A 25,889-nucleotide genomic window follows, 5' to 3' on the forward strand; every position below is an offset into this window, starting at 1 on the left:
AAACACCTTTCCCAGCTGTAAAGAATTTGCTGCTCAAAGCTTTGTATAATGTGTAGACAGAGTTTAGGACTATCATTATACACATACCATTCTGCAGCGTATCTAGAGTAATTACAGCCATGACAAATGTATCACTAAATTTGATGTATCCTTCTAAAAAAATATTCAAGTCTAATGTATGTTCAAAGAAGTAATTAAGAAATAATTTAGACTAAAGTAGTAATTAACTTAGAGAAAAAATTATGAGGAACTTCCAAGTCCATTTCTAGTGCCAAAGAACTGATCATTAATTACACAATTGATGCGTTCAACTTTTACATTTTAAAGATCTCTCTGTCTCTCTTTGGAAAAACTTGAAAGGAAAGAAGAAGTAACAAAGAATATTTTCCACTTAAAATCAGGTTAGATTGTCCTTATAAAAAGAACACTGTTTTAAAAAAATCTCTAATCGCCAATAGTCTTCAACTCATCCAAAACAAAATTGTTTCTGTCCTCTAGTCCAGCTCTCTCTCCTCACCCCATGCCCTCTTTTTCAATTTTAAAATGTCACTCGGCTAAGAAGTGAAAGTTTCACTGATCAGTCTCCACTTGTTCCCAATAAACTTCACTCTTTGGTTTCAGATGAATCTCCTTTGGCCAAAACCTTCTTTTAGCAGCATCAAAATACTTATTCCGAGCCCATGCAATGGTTATTATCCTTCAAGGATTTCTGGCAGAGCGCTATGGAGGCGGACAGGGCTGGATTCACTACAGCCGCAGCCGTGCTGTGTCAACAGAGACGTTCCCCTGCCCACCTCCTTTCTCACCTTTTTTCCTAAAAGCATCTCCCATAATTTCTCCTTGCTGTCTCACCTCTTAATTTTATCCCCTAATCAATAAATTCTTGGTTTGATCTGACATTTAAACCTAATTTACCCGAATGAAAAGAATTCTGCCAAACTGGCAGGAAAATTACCTATGATTCCAGGAATCTCTGGGGATAAGTAAGAGGGATGGATGTCTCTTTAAAAGGTTTGAGCTTATTTTCCCTGATTTTGCTGTCCAGGAGTTCTTTGCCAAGTTGAGAGTGGATTCAGAAGAGTTCACCAGCAACATCAATAAAGAAGTCCAAGAAATGTGCAAAATAAAAGCTCAACAAATACATTTAAAAAAAGGATGCTAGCAGAAGTATCTGACCAAGCCAATGTTCTTTTCTCTCGAGGTAGCTGGGACAATAGTTAAAAGAATACAGAGCATCCTTTGCTGAAGGGACACAGACCACACAGGAGTCACATTCTGCACAGGAGACATGAAAGTCACCTCTAAACCCGTTTCCAGCTCCCACTTACAAGACAAACACGGAAGACCAGCTTGGGCTGGAATCCAACTGCTGCCAGCCAGGTCAGATCCTTCCTCAGGGAGGCTCCTCCTCCACCTTTCCTTGAGCATTTTCTATAAACTGTACTCCCCTGCCTCTGCACCTCCTTCCATTACTTGACCAGTTTTGGAAAGGACCAGACCACCAACCAGTTACCTTATGGGGAGACCAGTAAAACCACTTCTCTTCTTTTAAATACCTGGAAATAACCCATTTATTTTTTAGGCAGCACCTCAAGTCCAAGACAGAAGGAAATGGTGTTTCAGCTCTGATGCCTTCTTGCTCCTTACCCAGACAGGAGAGACCTCCAAAACAAACCATTCTGCTGCTAGAAAATCAGGGCTTTGGCATTTCAAAGAGCCTCTTCCAAAGTGCTGCTTGGTTGCACGGAGAAGAGAGCGCGCAGGGCAGGGTGAAGCTCTCAGCATCACAGACGGCACAATCAGTAAGCAGGCATCCAAGCCACACAGGGTACTGGGACAGTCAGCCCCGAGCCCAGCCGCCTCCTCTGCAGCTTTTTCTCCATCTCTCCCATCCTGCTGCTTCCCAAGTAGGAAGGGAAGAACTCCAGCAGGGCAGGTCTGCTTTTCTCCATCCCTCTGCCACAGTGCCAGGCACAGAGGGGTTGGTCCTGAGCCTTCCCCAGCCCTTTACAAATATTGACATTTCATCTCAGAGAAGGCTTTTAAACGTCAGATAAGTGAAGGCTAAGATGCCAAATCCTCAACTCCCAGGGGACAGCCAGCTCCATTCCTACCCGAGAGCAGGACCAGGAATGACTGTGACCTCGTACCTGCTCCAGGAAGATGCAGAGTGGCAGAGCTGCTCCCACCAGCCTCAACAAACATGTAAAATGCAAGTACAGGCAGTAATTCCCCACGCAGTGCTGCTTTTACACAGTGTGTTGGACTGACACTAGATGTCACTGCCTGCTGAGCGGCACGCATGGGGGAAGGAGCTCCTGGTGAACACCAGTGATCCCGCGGGGACTCAAGGGGTACAGGATGCCTGTTGCTTTGCCTGCGGCCAGTGGGTTTTGTTCAGGAAGGGCCAGGAAGAGCTGTCCCCCATAAACTAATAAGTGACAAGCCTCAACCTTCTGATTTGCTCAAGGGACTGTGCTGCTTTGTACGGCCAGGACAGCTGGTGAGGGTGTCTCTGCACTGTCCTGCCCCAGTGACACTCCACAGCATCACAGCAGAAGGGCTGAAGAGGGCTCCTGTGCCTTTTTCCTCTTCTCCTGACAGTACAATTTGGCTGTCATTCTGCACACTGCATCACCAAGCTGATGCTGCCAGATATTATCATCTGAGCTCATCCATCTATCTGGCACTCCCTACTGTCATCCAAAGTAACACTGACCCCACAGCCCAGCACACAGACAAGCTCCACAAGTGGGCTTCAGAGAAGAAAGCTGGGGCTCAGTTCCCAGGTAAGGCTGCTTCAGAGACGCTCTGAACCCCCGGAGGTTATAATTAATCCAAGCTCTGTCTATACCCTGACACTATGTCACTTAACTACAATTCATGTGCTCTGCAAGGGATCCCAAGACCTTGGCTCCCACCTTCTGTCTTCCACAGCCTGAACTCCCGTTCAGGACCTGCAGAGAAGCTGCTGTCCTCCATCCAGACCAGGCACTGGATGGCAACCCACGGGTACATAAAACCAGAGCACAATTCCCTTGCTGTTTTCTACCCCTGCCTTCATGATCTGATGAGGAACCGGTATAAAACCTCCCAGCTTTCAACATCCCTAGAACATTTTGGTGCAGAGTCTGCAAGGGGAGCAAAGCTCCTATTGACAGGACACCTTGGAGAAGCGAGGAATTGTGGCAGATGCCAGCGCCTGCCACCTCCAGCCACGAGTCAGCGAGCTGGGCTCCCAGCCGCCTGCTTGCCTTCTCCCACTGGTCCCTCTCCAACTTGTATGGAAAATCATATTATGCCTTCCTGGCATGGGAAAGATGGCTGTGAACCAAGCTAGGCTGCAGAAAAAAAATAATCAGGAAATACTGAGCAATAAAACCCAATGCAAAAGCTGTGGGACAGAGCTCAGGCTCTTGGTGCCACAAACTGCCACGACTGTATTTTCCCAGCCCACTGCCAGGCTGGAGGAAATTCGGAGCAGGTTCAAAGCAGAGCTGAAGCCAGCAGAAAACAAGGCTCTCCATTGAAATGCACTGCGCACACAGACTGCTGCCCTCTCCATGAGAAGAAAGAAAAATTTAGCTTATTTGTGCCATGGGGAATATTGAGAACACACTGTGCTGCCTGGAAAGGGCAGCTATGGGCAAGTCACAACTTCTTGATCCTGCCTCAGTTTCCACACCTGTAAAATGGAGCTGTTTAACACCAGAGGAGCCTGGGAGGGCTGGCCCACTTCTTCATAGATCTCTGTGGGACAAGGGGCACCAAAACCCACCAACTTTGGCATAGAACAAGCACGTGAAAGATGCGTTACAGAGAGCTCCCCTTGCAGCTCCCTAAGTGCCCCAACAAACACTCAGATGTTTAACTTACATGCCTAGCACAAGAAGTTTTACAAAAACTTCTGGAAGTGGAGCTGGTCATTGGGGGAAGGTGAAGTTTTGGATAAGGAAACGTTTGGTAATGAGAGCACCAACCTGAGCCTTGGGAGCCTTCTGCTCCATCCCAGCTCTGCTACCACCTCCCTGTGTGATGCTGGGTGTACCACTGAACCTCTCCAGAACTATGCGTACCGCAGGGCTAACAGCAGCCCATCTCACGGAGAGTGTTGAGGATGGATCAGTCACAAACACCGCCAGTGAGATCTCCTGCCGATGGAATCAGATAACTTCTGGGGTTAAAAAGCATCGAGCTCTGGCGTGCTCTCGCCTAGCTGCTGCCCTCCACCAGCTGCTGATGGAAGCAGGCAGGAGAGTTTTGTCCCTTCACGATGCTCAGACAGGCTCCACGGCCCCACAGCTGCGAGCCCAGGGCAGCCAGGGGTTTATTTCTGCAGCGCTGTGGTGGACAGGCTTTTTTTGGTGCACTGCTGTTTTTTACTTAATTCCACAGAACATATAATGTTGAGCAGAGTATAGCACGCCTCCGCCTGCCAAGCCTGATGTCATGCTCTCATTATGTCATTTGTGGGCCCGCTCTGCCTTCATTTCACAAAAAAGGGAGGGAAGGGAAGGGGGGGCAGTGCTGGCTTGTGCCTTCCCCAGCCCTTTTGGTGCATGGAGCCCAGCCAGAACAGTAATGGGAAAAGCATCCACAGACGGAGAGAAGCGTCTGTGCAGAGAGGAGAGCTGCAGTAGTTCAGTAGAAAAGAACCTCCAGGTCTGTAAGACACAATAAAAGCTAAAATTTTTGTGGGTCAGTGAAGCTCCAGAGGTGCTAGGGAAAGATGGTGGCTTGGGTACAGTCATATTTCCATCCCGAGTCTGCACAGGAGCCTCTACAGTGGCTACTAAGGGGCCTGCAGCAGTGCAGCAGGGATAAAGCATCCACCCTCCAGGCTGCTGGGTGCAGTTTGTCGGCAAGGGAAAAGCTTTTCTACCTTCCAGCCCACCTTCCTGAGCTGGTCTGGCCCAACAGAACACACAGGGTGAGTACATGGAGCATCTGCAATGGAGAGACCCTGTCCTTTGGGGAAAATCACTTTCTCCCTGCAGATCGGCCAGCCTAGGCTCTCCCCACAAGCCTCCACCAGTCACACAGTCTTCCCTCATCCAGGACAGAACCCCCAGAAATGGAGTCTGCCTCATGTTCGTGTGACCAAACTATGAGTCCTGGGGACACGGATGGGTCCCATTTTGGTCCAGAAACTGTGTTTTAACAGCAGGAGTGGATGCAGGGCCATAGGAACAGCTCTGTCCCTGGGACTAAGGGTCCATCCTGCCCCACATCCCATCCCCAATGGTGGTCAGTATCAGGTGTTGGGGGAGATGCATGAGCAAAGCTCCCAGTGAGCGATCCTTCCCCAACACACTTCCCAGCTCTTGGCAGCCAGCAACAGAGGATGTTCAGAGCCAGAGACAGCATCAGACTGTTGGATTTAACAGTCACCAACAAACTGATCTTCCATGACACCGTCCACCCCTTCCTGAGCCAGCCTGGGCTCCACAAAAACCTACAGCAACAAGCTCTGTAATTCACGTGCTTTACAAAAAAAGTACTTTCTTTGGTTTGTTGAAACCTGTTAGAGGCATCACTTCATTGGATACTGCCTAATTTTCTGCACTGTGAACACTGACTAATTGTTCTTATTTATCTCCTCTGCCCCACTAATGACTCCAGAGACTCTCCCAGATTGCCTGAGTCCTCTCCTTCCCAAGCACATCTTCCAGTGGAAACAGTTCCCCCTTTCTGATCTCAACAAACTCCACAAGCTTCGTCCAAACACGCACCGAAGAATACGAAGGTGCACTGACCCTGGCAGTGCTCATGGCTAAAGCCTTGCAGCAGCCAGGGAGGAGAGGCAACGACCGAAGTGAGCAGCAAACTGAGGCACAGAAAACACCCAGGCAGCGGCGGGTGCCCAGCGATGCTCCGAGCAAAGCCCAGCAATGCTCCCATTTCTCACCCTCACCAAAAGCCAGGCTGCACCATTCCACACTTTGCAACCAAGAGAGGACAAGTGACAGAGGGACATGTAAGATGGCTTGTGAGACACAACGAAGCCCACTGCTTCCAGAGCCCTGGATGCTCTCAGCAGACTGCTTGAGAGGTCGCCTGCACAGCCAAAATGCTGTCTTATGAGTTACCATGGCAAATACTTTTCTAGTCTCCAGGAATAAATGGCACCACGGTGCCTCATGCAGCAGTGCTGTGCTGATACTGCTTGACGTACATAATAGACTTTCCAGAAAAGAGGAGGAAAAACCCTATGTGTTTTTGCATGCTTGAGCCAGGAAAAATTACAGGTTTTTGCTGAACTGATTCCTTTTTTTCTTTGTCTTTTGGCTTGCACCTCTCCTAGGAAGCACAGTAGAAGTAACAGTGCTTGTGTGCAGAGGGGGGAATAGAGATTCTTGCCACAGTGGCTACAGAAACCTGAAAAACCACAGATTTTTCTGTGTGCTGGGTGTGTGGAGCAACGCCATCGTCCTGCACTAGGTGCAGGGACACCCTGGCTGGCAGGCTGGGAGGAACAGTCTCAACAGCTCTCCTACACAATGAGCTCTCAGGCTTTCAGCACAGACAGGAGGGCAACAGCATATGGAGACCTTCATCACCAGCTACTGGTTTCAATCACACCGAAGCAGGGATTTTCCAAGGCAAAGGGATTCCAGCTCCACCACACATCACCTCCAAGAGCTGCAGCGCAACACAAAGAGGGGCCTTTTGCTGGTGGGTTTCACCCCTTTCTTTCCCAGAGCCATGTAGCAGTGGGTCACTGTGAACTGATGCATCCCAGCCCAGAGGAGGCTGCATTTCATCCGTGTGGCCGGGGACGCCACTGCAGAGATCAGTTTCCAAAAAACAGCAAGGCTGTCGGGGAGCAAACGCACAGATGGAGGGTTGTCCAGGGAAAGGCTCAACCAGAGACACCGGCAGCTGCTGAGAGCAAGTCCCGAGCAGAGAACTGCACGCTGGGGCTGGCAGATGGTGGCAAGCACCCTAGTCTCCCCCAGGCTGTCACAGCACGATGACAATTTATTTGTTCATTTTGAATTTATGAGTTTCAAATGCTGGCCCAAATCTTAGCTCGCTCTAAGGAATTTGCCCCAAAAGACTTTTTCACAAATATTCATCTAAAAACTAAAGTGTTTTTCTTCCCACAGCAAAATCATAATTGTTGATATGAAAATATAAGGCAAGGATACAAGCATTTTTGCAATGTTCTGTACACTTTGTGCTCTCCTGGGAGAACTACAAAGCACTTTCTCATATGCCCTTGCAAGGCAGCTGTGCCAGGAGACAGTTGGGTTTGACACAAAGCAGACCCAGATGTAACTCCAAGCTCCAATGCAGGATCATGAGCAGGTCACTCCATCACGGGCTCCCCTCTGAGCAATGGGAATGAAGCAATGCTCCTTCCCCATCCCACAGCCTTGCACTGTCCTGCCACAAGCCTCTCTTGGAGCACCAGCACAAAGTGACCCTCAGATTTGTAGGAGTAAATCCTATTATTCTTGCTGGGTTGGGGCCACAGGTTCTTCACGACTCCTCTGAAAGGCAGGTGGCTGCCCACAGGGAGGTGTAAAACACTCCCTTAGCTCTTGGCAGAGCGGGTGAGCTCAGGGTTGAAGCCGGGCAGTGGGTGTCTACATCCCTGCTGGTGCCTGAGCAAACAGGGCTGTGAGAACCTGTGGTTCAAGCAATGTGGGAAAGACTGATCCCTGAACCCTGCAGGAGACTGACCTGAGAGCTTGGGACACTCCAGGTGACACGGCAGTCCCTACCGAGCTGCTGCTAGCCCACACTCCCTCTGCTCCTGTACCCGTGGCCCATCCCCAGAGCAGACAGAGGAGGTGAGGCTGTGTGAATCTGCAGGATGCACGGCCAGGGCAACTCCACGGTGGCCAGGGCATCCCCACCATACCCAGGACACCGATGCCTCGGCCAGGCATCCCCACTGCAGCCATGGCATCCCCACCATGGCCACAGCATCCCAACCACGTCCAGGGAGTCACAACCCTCCAGGTGGGAGCTGTCTGCAGTGCAGCTGAGACTCAAAGAGCAGCTCCTTGGATCCCCGCAGCCAGCAGCTTTTTGCAGACTTTCCCAAATATGGTTATAAAGTCAGACCAGGGATGAAGCCACTCGAACAAAGGGGACGTGTTACCTCATGAAGTGACGTCATGTTCTGGCAGGGCTGGCTCATAGGCAATGGCATCATGCGCTCCATCCCGCTCCTCCCCAGCCAGGAGGGCTGGGTGGGGGCTTTTTCACACAAGAGGCTCCCAGGAACCGGAGCACTGCTGTCTGCGCAGGGACCCGCAGCACGGCTCATTTTACAAGTTATTCTTAGACTGCCACTGACTTCATCTCCTCATTCCCACCACCAAAACAATGGAGCCAAAGGCAAGGAGGGCACTAGGGAGTCACCAGGGGCCTCCTGTGCTTGTGGAGGTCAGCAAGAGCTTCTGCAAGGCACTCCAGGGGGCCAAGGAGCTGGCTACAGGGATGGCCACCATTATCAGAGAGGCTTTTCAGCCCAGGTCCCACCTTCTGAGCCACTAGAGTGACCAGGAGCCAGCATTGACTTGAGCTGGCGCTGGACATGGTCCTCCCCTCCATTGCCAAGAGATGATTTCATGTGGAATAAAATAAGGCTTCAAACATCAGGCATCACCCAGCCCTGCTCTGCCTCTGCAACATCACACTAAAAGATGAGAACAGGGAAGACCTTCAGCTTAGGAAAGCAGCAACCCAAATATTTAAATAAAGTTAATGTCCATAATTAGGGCTGCACATAAACAAGCTGTCTGCAGTTTCATCCAGCTAAATGTCAGCCCTGCAAATATACATTTGTTTCATGGAAAGTTCGCAAAGAAACCAAAGACGCTATAAAAGCAAGTATCTTCCCAGCACATATGGCAGAGCTCAAGCAGACCATATTAGATGCCTGTAGCCCAAATCCAACCACTTTACATGCAGATATCCACTTTTCCCCCAAAAAAGCATCTGTCCAGGGAGCCCCCAGGTCCTGTGGCACTGCATGCCGACACACAGCTCTTTCAATGCCCAGCTCTGGCCTCTTGAAAACCCAGAGTGTTTCCAAGTCAGCATGTTCAGAGCCCAGTGATATTTTATTTTACCACGAAAAGTGAGCCCTCTGTAAACTGTAATTTAGGAATTACACAGCTGAGCTACTAAGCATTTAATCTTTGTCACAGAAAGTAAAGAGTTTTCAATAAATGTTTAGGGATTGTTGATATTAATTCATGGCTTGGGCAGGGGATGGAGTAGATAATCTTCAGGTTCTGTTTTTTTATTATTCTATTTGTATTTATTTTAATAAGCCAATAATCCAAGCCCTTTGCTTGGATAGCTGTCCTCTAGGGATACCATTTCTCTGTGAGAAATAATAAAAGCACAATGCCATTTTTCCCCAGCACCGTAAGTTCTGCTATACACAACAAACGAGAGCCACAGGCGATGTTCACAGGATGCAGGGGGCTCTGGATGCTGTTGAACCAACAGCAGCGATACGTTGCTAAGCTGATACAGGAGCTGAAGCCAAGAGATGCAGAGAACTCCAGGAAAGTCTTCTCCAAAGCACACGTCCAGTTTGCAAACACTGACACAGTATGACAAAATATTTGCATAGCATGTTCCCTGGAAACCTTCTGGGGCATCCGTGTTTTGTATCCCAAAAGGAACAGTGGAACAACTTGGGCATCCATACTGCACAAGAGCTGTGAACCAGGGACTGCTTGATCATCTGAAATGCCCTGAGGAGATTGGTAAAAAACTTAATGCCATTTCCTAGTTGAATTCAGGGTGCACGCCAGCTGAGAGAGAGTGAGACTGATAAGGAAGTATCAGATCAAAAGTAATTTTTTCAAACAGTTAGGAAATTCTTCTCTCATTTCTCCGACTGGGAGAACAGTCAGTACGTTGTCAGGCACTACACGGCACTGTCAGCGCACAAACAAGAGGAAAACAAAGCCCCGAGGCAGCAAAACACTGCCTTTATGGGGGTTCATGAAGGCCTGAGGATTTAGGAGTAACATCATCAACCAGCCAAAGCCACCCACGCATGGCAGGTAAAGTGGACACGAATGGGGCACCCTGGATCAACAGTGTGAGAACAGATGGGGAAGGTCTCACGGCCAAACGCCACGAGGCGGCTGAGGGACAGTGTCACCGTGTCCCTTTATCCCTCCAGGTGTCGGAGCAGTCTTGGGTGAGCACAACACGCTCCCTGCTTCAGACCTTCTGCTGTCAGAGCAGCACAAAGGCGAGCGGATCTAACAGAAAGATTTTGTACCCATTTCCTCCTCAGTCATTTGCAAAGTTTGAGCTCCAGCCCCCCAAGTCCTGCTCCAAAATTCGCCAGCCTGTACCTCCTGCAGGACATGGGCAGCGGAGATGACCTGGAGGTGCCACCAGCCTGGCTCCGTAGGCTCCAACACCTTGGTGCCGGAATGGACCCAACTTTCTACCCACCCCTGGTAAAGCTGGCCCCATAGCTAGATCTCAACAGTCACTTCCCACGGGTGATAACACTCCCTCAAACGCTTTCCCTTTTGGAGTTGACAGTACAAATTTGTCTGACCTTTAGCTAACAGCAATCTCTAACAGATGAGCAAGTTTTCCAAGTTCCTGGGTGGTTGCTTAAGAAAAACATTTTTATGTGTATTTTTGCCCTGTCTGTCAAGTGATTTTCATCTCCGGATATGTTACACCAACAACATTTCTTTTTATTTAAGAGATTCCCTGTTCCAGGCTCTCACCGACACCCTTCAGCTCAAAGCATGGGCTGCTAACTAAAAATAGCAGAAACGGGGAAAAGGACAAATAAAGACCAGGAAGACTCAACTAAGTCCAGGTCTGGCAGCACGTTATTAGCAATGGAGAGCAACTTTCAGCAACATTTTGCAGCACAGCCTGTGCTGGAGAGATGCTGAGCCCCTTACTTATTTTCTTCTTCTCCAGAGAGAAAATTCTGGGATTTGCAGCAGTCACATTAGCACTTGATAAGCTTAAAAATAGCACAAAGTAAATGGTCTCGCTCTGTGAAAACAACGATGCTGAGCACAACCACAGAGTTCACAGCCCACTGCCTGCGACAGAAAATCCACAAACCAGGGGAGCCTGGAGCAAAAAGAAAAGTGCATCATGTTCAGGACCCAAGACCTGGCCAAACCACGGCTGCAGCACAATCCGGTTTGTGTTTTCCTTGCAATCCTGATGTTATGTCTGCTTTCTGTGGTCTCCTTAGTGAGGAACAGGCTCTCCAGATGTTCTGAAGCCCTGGGACCTACCCAGTACATGAGCCAGTTTGGAAAAAGGGGGGATAGGACACAAAGCTACTAACCTTTCCCTTTTGGCAGTCTGCTTCTTGCACTAACAAAGACTAAGGAGAATAACTCACAGATTTTTAACACGATCGTTCATCCCAACAAATCCCATGCTGCAAGCCATAGGGCTCGTCACAGTTGGGTCCTGCGTGAAGCCTAAGCAAGCAGTTCCCCATCCTTCTAGAGAACGTTCCCATCTCCATGTAAAGACTCCCAGGGATGGGATAGCCATCGCTGGCCTTGGTAAGCTGTTGCAGGGTTAGTCAGGCTTATTTCTAGTCTGAACTTGCCTAGCTTGAGTTCCCACGTATAGGATTCACTCCACCTGTCCAATAAACTAAGGGTCCTTCTATTATGTTTCCTAGTTTTAACCAGAAATACTCCCCACACTGCAGTCACCTACCACCTTCTCGCTGATGCACCAGCTGCCTCACAGGAGGCAGACCTTCCGATACGCTTTTGGTTGGATTCTTTAGGGCATCCCTATCTCCATGAAGCGAGGACACCAGGAAATACAACCCCTCTGCTCCACAGTCCCCTGCTTACACATCCCTGGGTTGCACTAATCATTTTGGTGGCCATATCCTTCATCGCACACTCAACTACCACACCTCCCCTAGCCAAGTCTTTGCCTTCCAGGAGAAGGTTCTCATCCTACACAGCAGGCCAGCCTCCCTTGGTCCCAGATGTACGATCTTACACTGGGCAGCAGCGTTGTTCCTTTCTATAACCAAGTCTCCAACCAAAGCAGAACTCCGTTTCCTCCTCTGTGCTTTGGCGCTCTCAGTACAGCATCACTAATGTTTTTTGTTTTCCTCCAATCTGTTGACAAATACACTAGGGAGGCAGTTAGCAATCAATCTTCAAGACTTCACTGCAACACAGCTCTTCATGGTGACTCCAGTTTATTCTTATATTCTGAAGCCAGTATTTAATCGCTTTAGTATATGTAGTGCTGATTTTTTTCATTCCAATTTCTGACAAATATATGTGACATTGAGTCAAATACCTTACAGAAGTCATATGTGTATTACATCAACTTCAACATCTTCATCTACTCCATCTGTAAACTTACTTAAAATGCAGAGGTTCATGAGATCTATTTTCCGTAAGTGAATTTTCCACGTTGATTGCCACTAATTACACTATTTCCGTTAACTTCTAGCTAATGTCCATGCCATGCACTGTATTGTTTCTCCTTGGGCTAGAAAATCTGGACACCAGGCTAACAAACATTTGTACCATCCCATTTACCTTCTGTTAACACTGGCACCACGTTCATTTTGATCCCGTCCTCGGGAATTTCCCTACTGCCCAAAGACCCACTAAAAGTGAACATTAATAGCCCAGAGGGCTCTTCAGCCAGAGCTTTTAAAATTCTTGGATGCAAAATATCTGAACTTGCTAGTTTAAGAAGGTCTAACATTAATAGCAGCTGTTTAACATCCTCTTCAGTTACTGTTGGAGTGGAAAGTGTTTCATCATCCTCATATGATACAAATACATCACCTGGCTTTTTTCCAAATAGAAAGCAGAAATATTTACTGAACAGTCCTGCATTTTCTGTATTTTCATTGATAAATTGACCATGTCCATCTATTAACAGACCAGTACCATTTAATTCCTTTTGTTACCAGTACTTCAAAAACTCTTTATTCTTCTCAACTTTGCTAGCCACACTTTTCCTTGCATTCTTTTGCTTATCAGTGTTTGATGGGCTGGAGCTCTCAGTCCATACTCATCGCTATCAACGTTGCCCTGTACTGTATCTTGTATATTTATTTTCCATAACTGCCTTCATTGCTCCTCCAGGCCCCACTTGGTTTTTATGCAGGGGATAAGTCAAGGTAGCCCTGTACATTGATTAATACATCAGGATCAAGGCAGACCCCACCACCAAAATTTATCTAGCACCTCAAATGAGGTTCTCCCTAGAGATGTTATGGGCCCAAAATGCTCTCACAACACTAGAGGCAGGTTTTCATGCAACACAGCTTGACACAGATTAAGACAGTCCAGATATACCACCCGGAGCTGCAGAAAGACAGCACCCATCCCCAAAAGACTGGGCATCCTGACCTGCAGACATAGGAACAGCTGTGCAGGAGGCACAAGGCTCAGAGCAGAGGGGAGCAGGCAGAGTGGGAGGACTCCAGGAGCACTTAACAGCAAATCTGCTCTGGGCACTTATCCCTGCATGCAAGACAGACAACCCCTTTAAAGGGTCCTCTTTAAGGACCTGCTGCCCCTAACAGCTTTGTTCTCCCATCACCTGCAGTAATGATGACACTGAAAGAGAAATTTACACAAGTGGAAAAAGAAGAGCCATCTCCTGGATCCTCCTACAAGAACAGGACCAGCCCCGTACGATATTCCTCAGGGAGGGCTACAGTCTTAATCTGAAGTCCCAACTGCTGGGGCTCCCATCTGTTCCATAAACTGACTGTTCCATAAAAAGCATATTTCAGTGTTCTCCGCACTCTATGCAAACTTTTTTTTTGTTCAATTAAATCCCATTTCTCCATTTTCTCTAACTCTGGCGCATCTACAGCGCTCATCTTTGTCCTTGGCATGCACAACCCTTGGATACCTGCAGGATGTTATTTTGCACCCAGTAAGCCAAAGTTTTCATAGTTCTTCCAATCCGTCTCCAGAAAACAGCAATATGTGGCACTGTCTAAAAGCTGATTGCAATAACAACATGCACAGCTCCCGTGGGCTGCAGAGTGGGACCTCTCTGCGACCAGCACATGTGTCCCTCCAGCCCAACAGCAGCCCAGACCAAAGCTCTTCTGTAGCTCCAGCCGAGACGTTGGGCTTTTTACATCAACAGGGCTTTGAGCAACATGCCCGGCCCGGGTACAGCTCTACAGGGCTCTGTGTGTGTGTGTGTGTGTGTGTGTGTTTGTTTGTGATTTTGTGAATAGGGCTGCTTAGCACGTTGAGTCCTCCCCGTGGGGATGATGTGTTAGAGCGGATTGGCTCGCTATTCCCCGAAGGAAACATCTGCACATTCCAGACACATTTTGTAACGGGAGTGAAACCCATCCTTGAAGTGAAATTTTACAGCCTCCACAGCGCAAAATAACGATTGCTGGCAAGGACCAGTGGAAAAGTAATGTTTAAAATATTATTACAGGGAAGCGGCTGCCAGAGCCTCCAATTAATCATTTGAACGTGTCTCTGGAGCGGAGCGGTGCGTTATGTAACGCTCGTCCGGCTCCAGCCCAGAGCGCGGCTCCGCTCCGGCCCCATCCCGGTGCCCTGCTCCCCTTCCCGCCCCGACAGCCCACAGAGACCGGGGGACCCACACCCCTGCCACGCTGACGCTGGCCACGAGAACAAGCGTTCCCCTCTATGAGGTCTCTTTCAAGAGATTTTGTCTGGGCATGGGGTCTACATTTCTTCCAGGTGCCCAATTTATTCTTGTATTAAAGAAAATCCCAGGAGATACAAGGACAAGGGCCACTTCTCACAGTCGCCTCTGAAAAGCGGCATTTGCCACAGCTCTCCACAGCAAAATGAGCACCAGAGAAGCCAGAGGGAGGCTTGGCTGCTTCCCACCATGGCCTGCAGAAGAGGGGAAGCTACAGGTCTGCTGGTTAAACCCTTTGGGCACTGGTCTTCAGCCAACCTGGTCTGCTCCTGACGGCAGTGGGGCTGGTGACTAAACAGGGATGTTTTCCACGCAGCGTCCTCCCCCTCGCCCCGCACTGTGCAGTGATCCCTTGCTCACAGGATCCAAATATGATAAAAATGCAACTGACGTTCAACAAAAAAAAGCCTCTAAAGGAAAGCAGGAACACAAACAGCAGTGGATGCAGACACATCTATGGGGGAGGAAGAAACAAAACGTTTGGCAGCCTGTACCAGCAGCAGGAAGCAAAGAAGTGAAATGAGTACGTAAGGGAAACAAGTCTTGTGCTACAGCAACCAGAGAAAAGCCTGCAGGCCCTCAGGAAGGGACATTCTCTCAGCATTAACAAGGGCAAAGCTCTTGTTATTCATCAGTCTGAAGATTCCACAATGGCCCAAAGAAAGGTGCTACCAGGCTGCTGTGACCCGTGTGCCAGCAGGGGTCCCATCGGGTGCTGAGCCCAGCAGAAGGGTCTGCAGATGACAGCTCCTGAAACCCTGATCTCCTCTCTGTTTCAGGCTGGGTGTGCAACATCAGGGGTGACTTCTGAAATGCTAGCCAAGGTTTTAGGTTTGCAGCATCTCTTCTACTTCCAAGGGTTGCTGCAGTATCCACCAACAAGTATCATCTATGCTAGTTCCTAAAGCACATCCCCTTTCCTTTCCCGGCTCACTTCCATGCTCCCTGGATCCCTGGGTGTTACCGTATTCTGGGTATGAAATTAGATAGACAGACAGACAGACAGACACAGACACACATACAGACAAACAGATATTTTGCCTCCAAATGGACTTTCTTCTTCAAATACATTTTATCAAATACAGAAACAAACTGGGACTGTTGTTTTAAATGTCTAAATATGTGTTTCATTAAAGGATCCAGGCAGCAGTTCTGCAGGAGTTGCTGTGTCTATTAGCTAAATAAAACACTTTCAGAGAAACTACCTAAATGTGTAGTTCACATTCTGGTCTGCTGGGCAATAACAGAGATTTAGAATCAACAATAACAGAGATTTAGAATCAAACCTAGAGGCTTCCTCTATTTAAGGGGCGGGGGGGGGGGGGAAGCAAACCTGATTAACTAAGCAGCCTAAACCAAATGGAGGCGTGCAGTCTGACCAGAGGCAGAGGTGCCCTGGTGGCAGGTGGGCCTGCATCTCGGGTGGTCTCCATGCATCACAGTTCCTTCTGAAGCTTTAGATAACAGTATTTCCATGATTCCCAGGGAAAAAGGGCTTCCAATCTACTGTTCCGTTGTAAACATCTCTCTAGCACAAGGGCACCATAATTCAAAGTCAGGCCCATGAATCCCGATTGGAACAGAAATGCTCAAGGAATTCATTAAACAGCAGCTTTGGTTGACGTTATATGCCATAAATCACAGGGCATGGTAAAAAAACAGAGGCAGTCTGCTCTGCAACTGGACAGACAGACAGAGAGAGAAAATGGAAATGGTTTACAAGACGCCGAAGGACAGGCCTTTCCTTAATCCCTGTGTTCCAGTGCTGATACTGATACGAGTTCCCCCGTATTTTTTCAAATATGGCTGTTTGGGTTGGAGGGCTCTACTCTGAATGTTTTTGGAATATGTTCAATATAGATCCTTAAACATCTTCCTTTTGAAAACAAAAAACAATTAGAACCCAATACAGACCTGCTGGTTCCAGTACAAAATGCATTTGCATGTTTCTGGCATTAATAATCCATGTGGTTGGGTTGCTTCCTTTTAGCATTAGAAAGTCTCTGTGATGCAGTCAGAATATTTCTGCTCTAAAAAATGCTGATGTTCAGAGGCCCCAAAGTAGGTACAAAGGGAAACGAGCAGCTTGCTTGGGCCTCAGCAGGGCCCCGAGCTCTGCAGCAGACCTGCCCCCTCTAGAAGACCTTGTGAACAGGCATGGGAAACAGTAACCCATTTGTCCCCTGCACAAGATCCCCAGAAGAATGTGTCTTTGCTGTTGCCGTGAAAGAGCTGACAGTTCCTTCTGCTGCTTTAGCAAGAGGGGACACAGGCACCACAAGCATAGGAGGAAAACTGTACAAGGCTGCTCCTCTCCTGAGCACTGCCTCCATTGCCGGGATCGGAGTACATATGCGCTGAGGAATCCCTGCCATTCTCCTTATCCTCCATCACTCAACTGATCCTGGTTTAGGTACAAGCACAGAGCCTTCAGCAGAGACAGCTGACCACACACTCCACAGAAACTGTCCACCCTTCCCTCTTGGGAGTTTCAAAGAAAAGCATGAAGATGGAAACCTCCTTTCTCTTGATGCTTCTCCAGCAGCCAGGTCAGACACATCACCCAGAAGCCATCAGAGGAGGTCTGCTCTGGTCACTGGCCATGTTTTGTGCTTCTTCAGTGGGCTGTCAGGCTCAGTGTCTGCCAATATTGCTGCCAGCACGGTGGAGGTCATCAAGTCAGACTGTGTGCCAGATGATGGACATTTCGGTTCTTTTCTGGACCACTGTGCACAGGAGTCTGCTCAGTGTCCTCCTCCGAACCCATCCTGTTTTTAGTACTCTTTGCATCCCTATCAGCTAGACTCTGGGTTTTAGTCATATCACCTCATCAGAGAAGATGGGCCTTTCCCTGCTCAACCCATCAAAACAGCCAACAAATGATCCTGCTAAGAAAGGCAAAGGACAAAACCACAAGAATTACAGGGAATCTTAGGACAAAACTTGTCAAGCAGCGATGGGACAAATTCATCCCTGAAACCAACAGATGTACCCCAGGGATCCACTTGTTTCCATGTGTTGTACATTAAGAGATGCCAAGAGCTCAACATGCAAAGGGTGCAGATGGCACAACTGACATGTTAAGCAGTGAAACAGCTGGAACGATACGAGCCTGAGGCTACAGAAGGGAAGGGTATGGATCTCACAGGTTAAACAGGACTTGAACATCTAACTCTCTACCCATTGCTTGGAAAATTTAAACTCCAGATAGGAGACAGCCGAAATTTGAACACGATCTGCCTGGGACGAAAAACTGTCCACAGTTCTGCCAAATACTAATGGCTGATAAATCCACTATGCAACATATCTGGAGGTACGGGGTGGAGACCAAAGAACAGATCCCTGGAAAGAGCTCTGGAAGAATGCTCCAGTAAAGTCATCAGCTTATCCTGGAAAGATGCAGCTGACCTCAAGATAACCTGCTTTTACATTGCTCTCCTCAGCTCAACTCTCCCCCTTGACATGGACTGACCTCCACCTGTCCAGAGCAATGAAAACTATTTACCTCTGACCTCTGGCTCAGTCAAAGACCCTCTTGGGCTTGCCTCTGCTGGCTGTAACACAGCTTCTGTGCTGCTTTATCGCAGCCCACGAGACCTTCAGCAACTGCAGACTTTTCCTACTACCTGCTGCCTAGAAGGCCTCATGCTGCAGTCCCAATGTGGTGAAGCTGGGGCTGCATTCAAAAGCCACCACAGGCTGAGAAAGCAGAAGGTGTGTGATTCTTTGGGAGAATTTCCATGCTTCCTTGGGGAAAGATACCCTGATCCTTCACAGCTTCCACAGTTTAATGCCAGACATCATCCCCTGTCCTGGCATATATATTATCCATATATGTTCACAAGCCACAAATGCTCTCAGGTCAAGAATACAGTATCTCTAGAGCATCCGTTGCAACTCAGCCTGAGGAAAAATAGGAGAACATCACAGCAGCAATTCAATAGCCTACAGGATTGAGGCTCAGAGGTCCCAGTCGGCTTCCTAGAGAACGGTTATCCCAACCGCAGTGGGCACAGAGCTGGTGCAACAGGCTGGCTGTACCCACATCCTCACAAGGAGGTGCGTGTTTCTACAGACTCCTTTCTTTGATCAACTTTGGGAAAGGGATGTCTCTCCCTCAAATTAAACACATATTGGAGACACGCTTAGCCTTATTTTGTTGTGAGAGAATCACATAAAGGATAATTTCATTCACTCCAGACTACAGGTCACGTCAGTGATCTGTTAAACAGAGGATCACTGCAGTGTCTGCTCCTTTCTCCCACAGGACCAACGCCTATAATCCTGTTTTAAAAACATCATTACGTGGAATAAACTGTCTAGGGGGAAAAAAAAAAGGCCTTACAACTCTGCTAATCTTTCTAATGATTTAATACCTGTAAATACTAGCAGGAGGTATTCCTTTCCTGATCGCATTAAAAGCTGTCGTATTAAACATCTCACCACACTTCAGCATCTTACTGTGGATTTTTTTTTTTTTTTAAACAAAGCCAGTTTCTCTGGAGACTGAGTAGGGGTTTTAGCTCCCACTGCCCCCTCCCTAATTTTAAAAGACCTTCTAAATGCCTGCCTGGGGGATTCCAATAAGTTCTGGCACAGATCCTCCAAATAGTAGCAAAGCTAAACAGGGTATGGCTGTTATTATAGAGATCACTCACTGCCAGCACAAATACACAGACTGGACCATTCAACCTTTTACAGCGGGAAAGTCACGGACAGTTGATGATTCACAATCAGCATTTTTTCTTCTACTACAGCCACCTTTTTGCTTTAACTATTCTTTCTTTCTGGCAAGCATCCCTTCCCTGCAGCTTTTGCGATGCTTTCCCCCCCCAACATCTTAATCATATTAGCAGGAACAGGCAGGGGACATCCCAGAGTCCGCAGTTTGATTTCTGCATCTGCTCAGGACGCCGTGTGCTGCAGTGCTGGTGAGAAGTCCCAGGCAAAGACTGCTGCGGTTCAGCTAGCCAGGGTTAAGCATTCCCCCGCGTACAAGACCAGAACAAGGCCTGCAAAACACTCCTGTCCCCCTCAAAACCTCAGAATAAGGCTGAAGTGGTTTCATGGGCCGTGTTTGTGCTGGCTCTGTGCCCAGGGGTGAACCTCACCAACAGCAGCCTATACTGTGTACTTTTTTCCTATGCAAAGCTAAGAGACATTTCTTTCCCAGGTCAATATGTACAGGCACACCAAACTGTAAAATCTGCCAAATTATTGTCTCCTCCCCATGCAAGCACATGCTGGGACTGACACAGTGGCTCAGGGGCTCAGCACCCCCGTGGTGCTCCCACCTGCCCCCCTCACCAAAGCAACCCAGTGCGGAGCCAAGGTGCCGAAGGCTCACAGGGAGCAGAGCGTGGGTAGACGAAGGTCTGCCCCAGCGCAGCCTGCCCAGTCTCTCCTCTGCTCCAGATTCAAACAGCTGCAGCAAAGGGGCTTTTCCCCAGGAGATGATTCTTCCTCTCGGAAATCTTTTCTTGGATTAGTCAGCTTAAATCTTCCTCAATTCATGTTTTCTTCAAAGTTCCCAGGCACAGGTCCTCTGACAATTCACCTAAACGACAGGTGTTTGCTGACGTCTAACACCCACAGCCACTGCACATCACACAGTTGTCAATGCACACACCAAGAAAGGAGAAATGAACCCTCAGAGATTCAACAGGGCAGATGTCACTGGAGCAGACACAGACAATTTAAAAAAAAAAAAATCACACCCTTTCCACTTCACAGATTTTTTTTCTACTGTAAACAGATTGATTTTGTTGTTGTTTCATTTTTTGTTGAGCAAAACAGAAACACAAAGTTGAGTCCCCTCTCTGGCACAGCGCTGCTCAAAATGAAACACTGACAGTGCTGGCTGAGGAGTCTTTGGGGGGGCTGATGCTTCACTTCAGGTTCAGGCAACTGCCTCAGACTATGTCTCAATTTAATGATTAAATACAAAATTACTCTACCCTATTCTTCATAAGCTGAAGATAAAAAAACCATGAGAAGGATTGTGTAAGAGGGTGTTAGCGGTAAATACAAACCACCAGTAAATTTGCTTTGTTTAAAATGGAAAGAAGAGCGTGAACCCATGCAATGCCAAGCCAAATAAAATACTATGGACAGAATGCCCCCAGCAAGCAGAGGCATGCAGCCCGCTCTCCTGTGCTGTGTGGCAGCAGAAGTAGGCACCACCGTGCTCTGCGCCCTGCTAGCACCGTTCACTGCCTCTGCTCCGAGTACCGCAGAGACTGGAAGATTACCAAGAGCAGGCTTGGCACAGCAGGACATGCAAATTCAGTCTGATCCCTTCTTAGGCTCCATACGGAGAACTCTGGAGGGTTTCGGTAAACATCCTTGGTAATCTTTGGACACCGCAGCAATGTCAAGAAGTATCACATTCATAAATCAGACCTTACATCAGCCAGCTCTGCTGGCAGAAAGAACATTTGCCTGGTTCTCAAGGCACATCGAGCCTCAGACGGCATCATCGTTTCTCAGGATTTATGATAGACACTGAGTTAAGCTGCATCTTTGGTCTTATGTTAAATCACCTTCTTGCCAAGGCTAAAAATTGCTCTGTGGTGTAATCACAAACTGAGGCAGAAGAGCGAAATAACAAATTTCATTCCCATGTAATAATAACAAGTTACGTTTCCATAGCACCCCTCTTCCTCTCGGATCCAAAAGGACATTACCAACTTAACTCACTGAAGCACACTCTGTGCACAGGGACTGCGTAACTCACTGCTGAAATCAGCCACCATCTATAAGGGTGCAATCCAGCACTAAAGCAGAGTTTAAGATGGAAAGAAGAATTGCCAGTGTACTAGGAGAGGGATGCCACGGAGCGAGAACTGACTCCTCCGTCATGCTGCTGATGCAGGGATAGGTAGACTCTGATCCATGGTCTACTCTCTGCAGATCTGGCAGGGGAGAGGTGCTGCTTTCTGATGACAAGACTAAACCCAGATCTCTCTCGGACAATGAAAAATGCTGGAGTTCCCTCTCTTTAGCAGCAGCCAACAGGGCTGTGCTGCCTCCCACTTAGCTCGGGGCCACACTGCCCCGACCGCCTGCCAGGCACCCTGTGCATGCCTAGGAGGGCAGAGCTGCTGGGAATGCTGCTTTCCAGCAGACAGGAAAATCACGGCCCAGGCACCTGTGGTCAGAAAAGGTCCTGGGTCATGTACTAAAAGACAAAAACGGTCCCTCATTCAGCCAAGTCATGCTGGGATCATTGCCCGGTCATGCCTATTCAAACAGCGTCAACCCACGCTGATTGCACCCCTCTCTCTATCTCTCAATACAAATAGCAGCTTAGACTTGCTGGAAGCTGTGCTTTGTGTTAAGTCGGTGGGTTCAGGAAGACAAAGACCCCAAGGCTTTTCCCGATAAGTAGTCTGTCTGTCCCAACTTATCCCTTGGAAGGCTATCAAAGAGCTACTGTTTCCCTCAAAAGAAAAAAAAAATAAATAGGAGCATATAGGAATTATAAGTATAGCAGTGAATGAAGAGGGATTTCACAAGGGCAGGGGGACCGGGTGTGATGCAGAGGTCCGAAGCCTTGCACACACGTCTGATCTCGACGCAGACTGAGCTACAGACTGCCTTTGCTCCATTTTTCCTTTCCAACATTTTCCACACCCTCCTGCCAAGAAAACTCCGAGAGCTGCCTGCCATGTCTGGCAAACGCTTCCCACTGCGGAGTCCTCCCCGTTAGCACACGCGTGCACACACACACATGGAGGGACCCACACCAGGGCTGGCTGCTGCTGCACGGCTCAGAGATGCAGAGAGACGTCCACAAAGCTCTATCCTCGCTCCTCACCAAGGGGCTGAGACTCCTGGAAAGGAGAGACTCGGGGAGAGTGAAGAGTGACTGGAGTTTATTAGGCTTTTTGGGTCCTTCATAGGACGCCCAGCTCCCCAGCCCCTACAGGATTTGGAAGCCTTCTAAGATAGAGGGATCATGCTGAGGTTTACAGCAGATGAACTGAAGAGGGAAGGCAACACACTACAAGCGAGATAACCCTTACTTGCACATGCTCAGGCCTGGGTTGTAAATGCAGAAAGGGGTTTGTACCTGTGACCAGTCTTCTGATATATCATACAAAGGCAGATCTCCTGGCCTCAGATGTCTGAGCATGGATTTCATCTATTTTTATTACATTCAGAATCATCAAATATTATGGCATTTTTGTGAAGCTACCTGGAGTCACAGCTCCTACATTCAGCATAATTTGTGGAAATAAAACTTTGCATCTGAGGTGTCTTGAGTGTTTGGGTTTTTTGTTAATTTCCTGATGTGTGAAATAGAAGAAGCAATAAAATCAAATCCTTGGAAACAAATGACAATTGTTTAATGGATTAAAAAAAACCCAACACCTTCGTAGACAGCTTGTGCCACAGCTACTACACATGACTGCTTACACAGGTAGAAGAACAGGCTCCAAGTCCGGACTTCCTCACTTTTATGGGTTTAAATTGGATCCCACTAGGTGTTTAAGGCCATTGTTAAACGGCTAACGCATTCTGTAGCATGACTAACACCAACTGAGTTATTTTTCATTCTCATTTGGCTTTTTTTGGCTCCATCTGCTTGCCATTGCCGACAAGAGAGCTAAACAGAGCAGCTGAGTAACAGGTGAGTGATAAACAGTGTGCTGGACGTGTGCAGAGCAGGGATAAGAGTTCACTGGCAAATCTGTGATTGCAGAGACGTAGGGACAAGCTGCTGTTTCCTGACTCAGTGCGCAAAAGCAATGTGCAAATACGACTTTCTCTCAGATGTGTCAGGGTAAGACAGGGCAGAAGGAAAACCACAAAGAGCTACAAGTCACTACTGCAGAAGTTAAAGCAGGGAGGTGACTCTCCCCACAAGACTGCCTTCAGCCTTCAGCAAAGAGCTGCAGGACCTCTCCTGACTCAGCCGGGCTCTTCTGCATTTGTACCAATGCTTTTGAAAGCAGTATTTTGCCCTGTGCTTCTAAGAGGTTGGGGATTTTCTTTCCCCTATTTTTTTTTTTTTTCTGAAAAGTGACCAGCAGACCCTGGCCAGAATCTGGCAGCAGGGAGAGAGACAGGCCCAGGAAGCAGGCAGCAGGCAGTGGTTTATGAAACACCCTGTGGAACCAACACTTTCCCCTACCAGGAAAAATCTTTCGCAACTGAATGTCTGTGAACGATGGATTCGGATGATTTCTGACATCTCCCTCCATGACCTCTCCCCCCCCTCGCCAGTCTGTGGCTTCATCTTAATGGAGGAGGCAAACTGGGTTGGGAACATCACTAATGGCATGGAGAGAAATGGGAGAGACTTCCCAAGAAATGCAACCACAGAACCAGTTCCAGGAGCCCCTCCCTGCACAACAGCAGCTCCCAGACGATCCTGGAAACAGTCAGTATGCTCATCCTACCTAGGATCTTAAAAGTCTCAAAAAAAACCATGCAAGAAACTGTCAATAAATTAAATCCATACTTTTCTTGTAATAACCTACATTTCTTGATGCGAGAACAGCCCCAACCCTACAACTGCTGCCTTAGAAGTGGGGAATATAACTACAGCAAGATTTCCCCATCTAATGGCATCTGTATTCTTAGACAAATCTTCCTTAGTTCAACATACCATCAAGCACACTTTAAAAAGCTCCCTCTGCTCTCCCATTAACTATGCTGTCTAATGGGATTCCACGTGGGGAGTCCTGGTAACTTACAGTGAGCAATTAGGGGGTGTAGTTTCAAATTGGAAACAATCAGCTACACAAGCAATCCGTCCGCATCTGTGTGCAGACACCCCAGGGGCTGGCACGAGCCGTTAGACTTGGCATTCAAAGGCTCACAAGCTCTACCAGCACAGGAAAACTCTGAATCTGCTCTCCCACCTATGTACTCCTGGTGTGGGTTTACACTACTCTGCTGAACAACACTGTGATCTTCTTTGCTATGAGACAGGTCAGAAACAGGCTCCAAGTCATGATTTTTCACCGATGTCCAGAGAAAGCATGAGAAACTATCAGTAAGGTATCTCTGTTGAACATGTGGAGAAGGTGAGGCTGTAAGAACAGAAGAGACCTTTGAAATCAAAGAGAGAGCTGGAGCAACTTGCCCTTCCCATTAAATACTTCCCAGTACTTGAATTTGGTGCTACCCACTAAACACATTTGAACCATCAGGTCCCAATCACAGTAACGCCTCTTGGGCCCAGTCAGCACTCCTGAGGAAGAAAGTAATCTGTCACAGTCAGGCACATCACATCCCCAACTCTGCAACCACCCTGTAACCACCATCCCCAACTCTACAACCACTCTTTTCTCTCAGAAAGAGACAAAAGCCAGAAGCTCAGGGATAACATTTCCCAAGGTCTGAGTGGTGTTTTGGAGGTGAATCAGGGCTGGGATGGAGAGGAAGGCAGACTCAGATTTCCTGGATCGAAGGCTAGCTCCATCTGGCACAGTGTTCGGTTCAGCTTTGGGCTACCTACAGATTAAATATTTACCTCTAAACAGCAGAAATGTTGTACAATCCATCTGATCACATGATAAATCCTCTAAAAATGACTCTTTAGCCACCTCAAAGCCTGGATCAACCTCTCTTGAATCCTAACCAACTCCTGTATCTGGTCCCATGGTACGTGGCTCTAGATGACATGCTTTTAGCTCAAAAAGGGAATTAGAAGATACACTCAGCCGCACCATAAAAGAAGTGGTGGGTTCCCTAAAGCTGTCTCTTGGAATCATGACATTAAATTATAATCTCTACTTTTGTCCTTCCCTTTATTTTGCTGATGCCTCCAAATGTCTCCAACGTGGGAACTTCACGCTCAAAACCCAGAAGGCAACAACATTTGGCCTTTTTTGGTTTATTTTTAATCTTAAGATTTATGAGAGGTAGCTGACTCATGTTTTGGCTGGCAGGGCTGGACTCTTGTAAGTAATTGCATCCTCGCTATTCTGTTAATTAAGTTTTCCCACTTCTGTTTGAGTTGTTGATGATGCCACTGAATGATGCAAGGAAAATACAGATCTTTGCCTTGCGTCTCAGGCAGGTGAAAGGCCAGGCACTTCCTTCTTCAGTCTCTGGCCCAAGCATCCAAAGAGAAAGGTATAGATATATCAAATTTCCCAGCACTACTCAGCTCTATCAGATCATTCAAGCATCTCCTGCCACAGGGGAGCTCCACCCTCAGCAAAAGGCAAGAAATCCTACACACACCAGGGCTACTGTGA

The 25,889-nt window shown here is 47.9% G+C and overlaps 1 protein-coding gene across 5 annotated transcripts in view; it reads right to left on the reverse strand.

Annotated features, from left to right (window-relative positions):
• Positions 1 to 25,889, reverse strand: part of PKD1 (polycystin 1, transient receptor potential channel interacting) — a 98,702-nt gene that overhangs the window by 57,350 nt on the left and 15,463 nt on the right. The window lies entirely within an intron of this gene.

Source organism: Larus michahellis, chromosome 8, assembly GCF_964199755.1.
Source record: "Larus michahellis chromosome 8, bLarMic1.1, whole genome shotgun sequence".
Lineage (NCBI taxonomy): Eukaryota > Metazoa > Chordata > Aves > Charadriiformes > Laridae > Larus > Larus michahellis.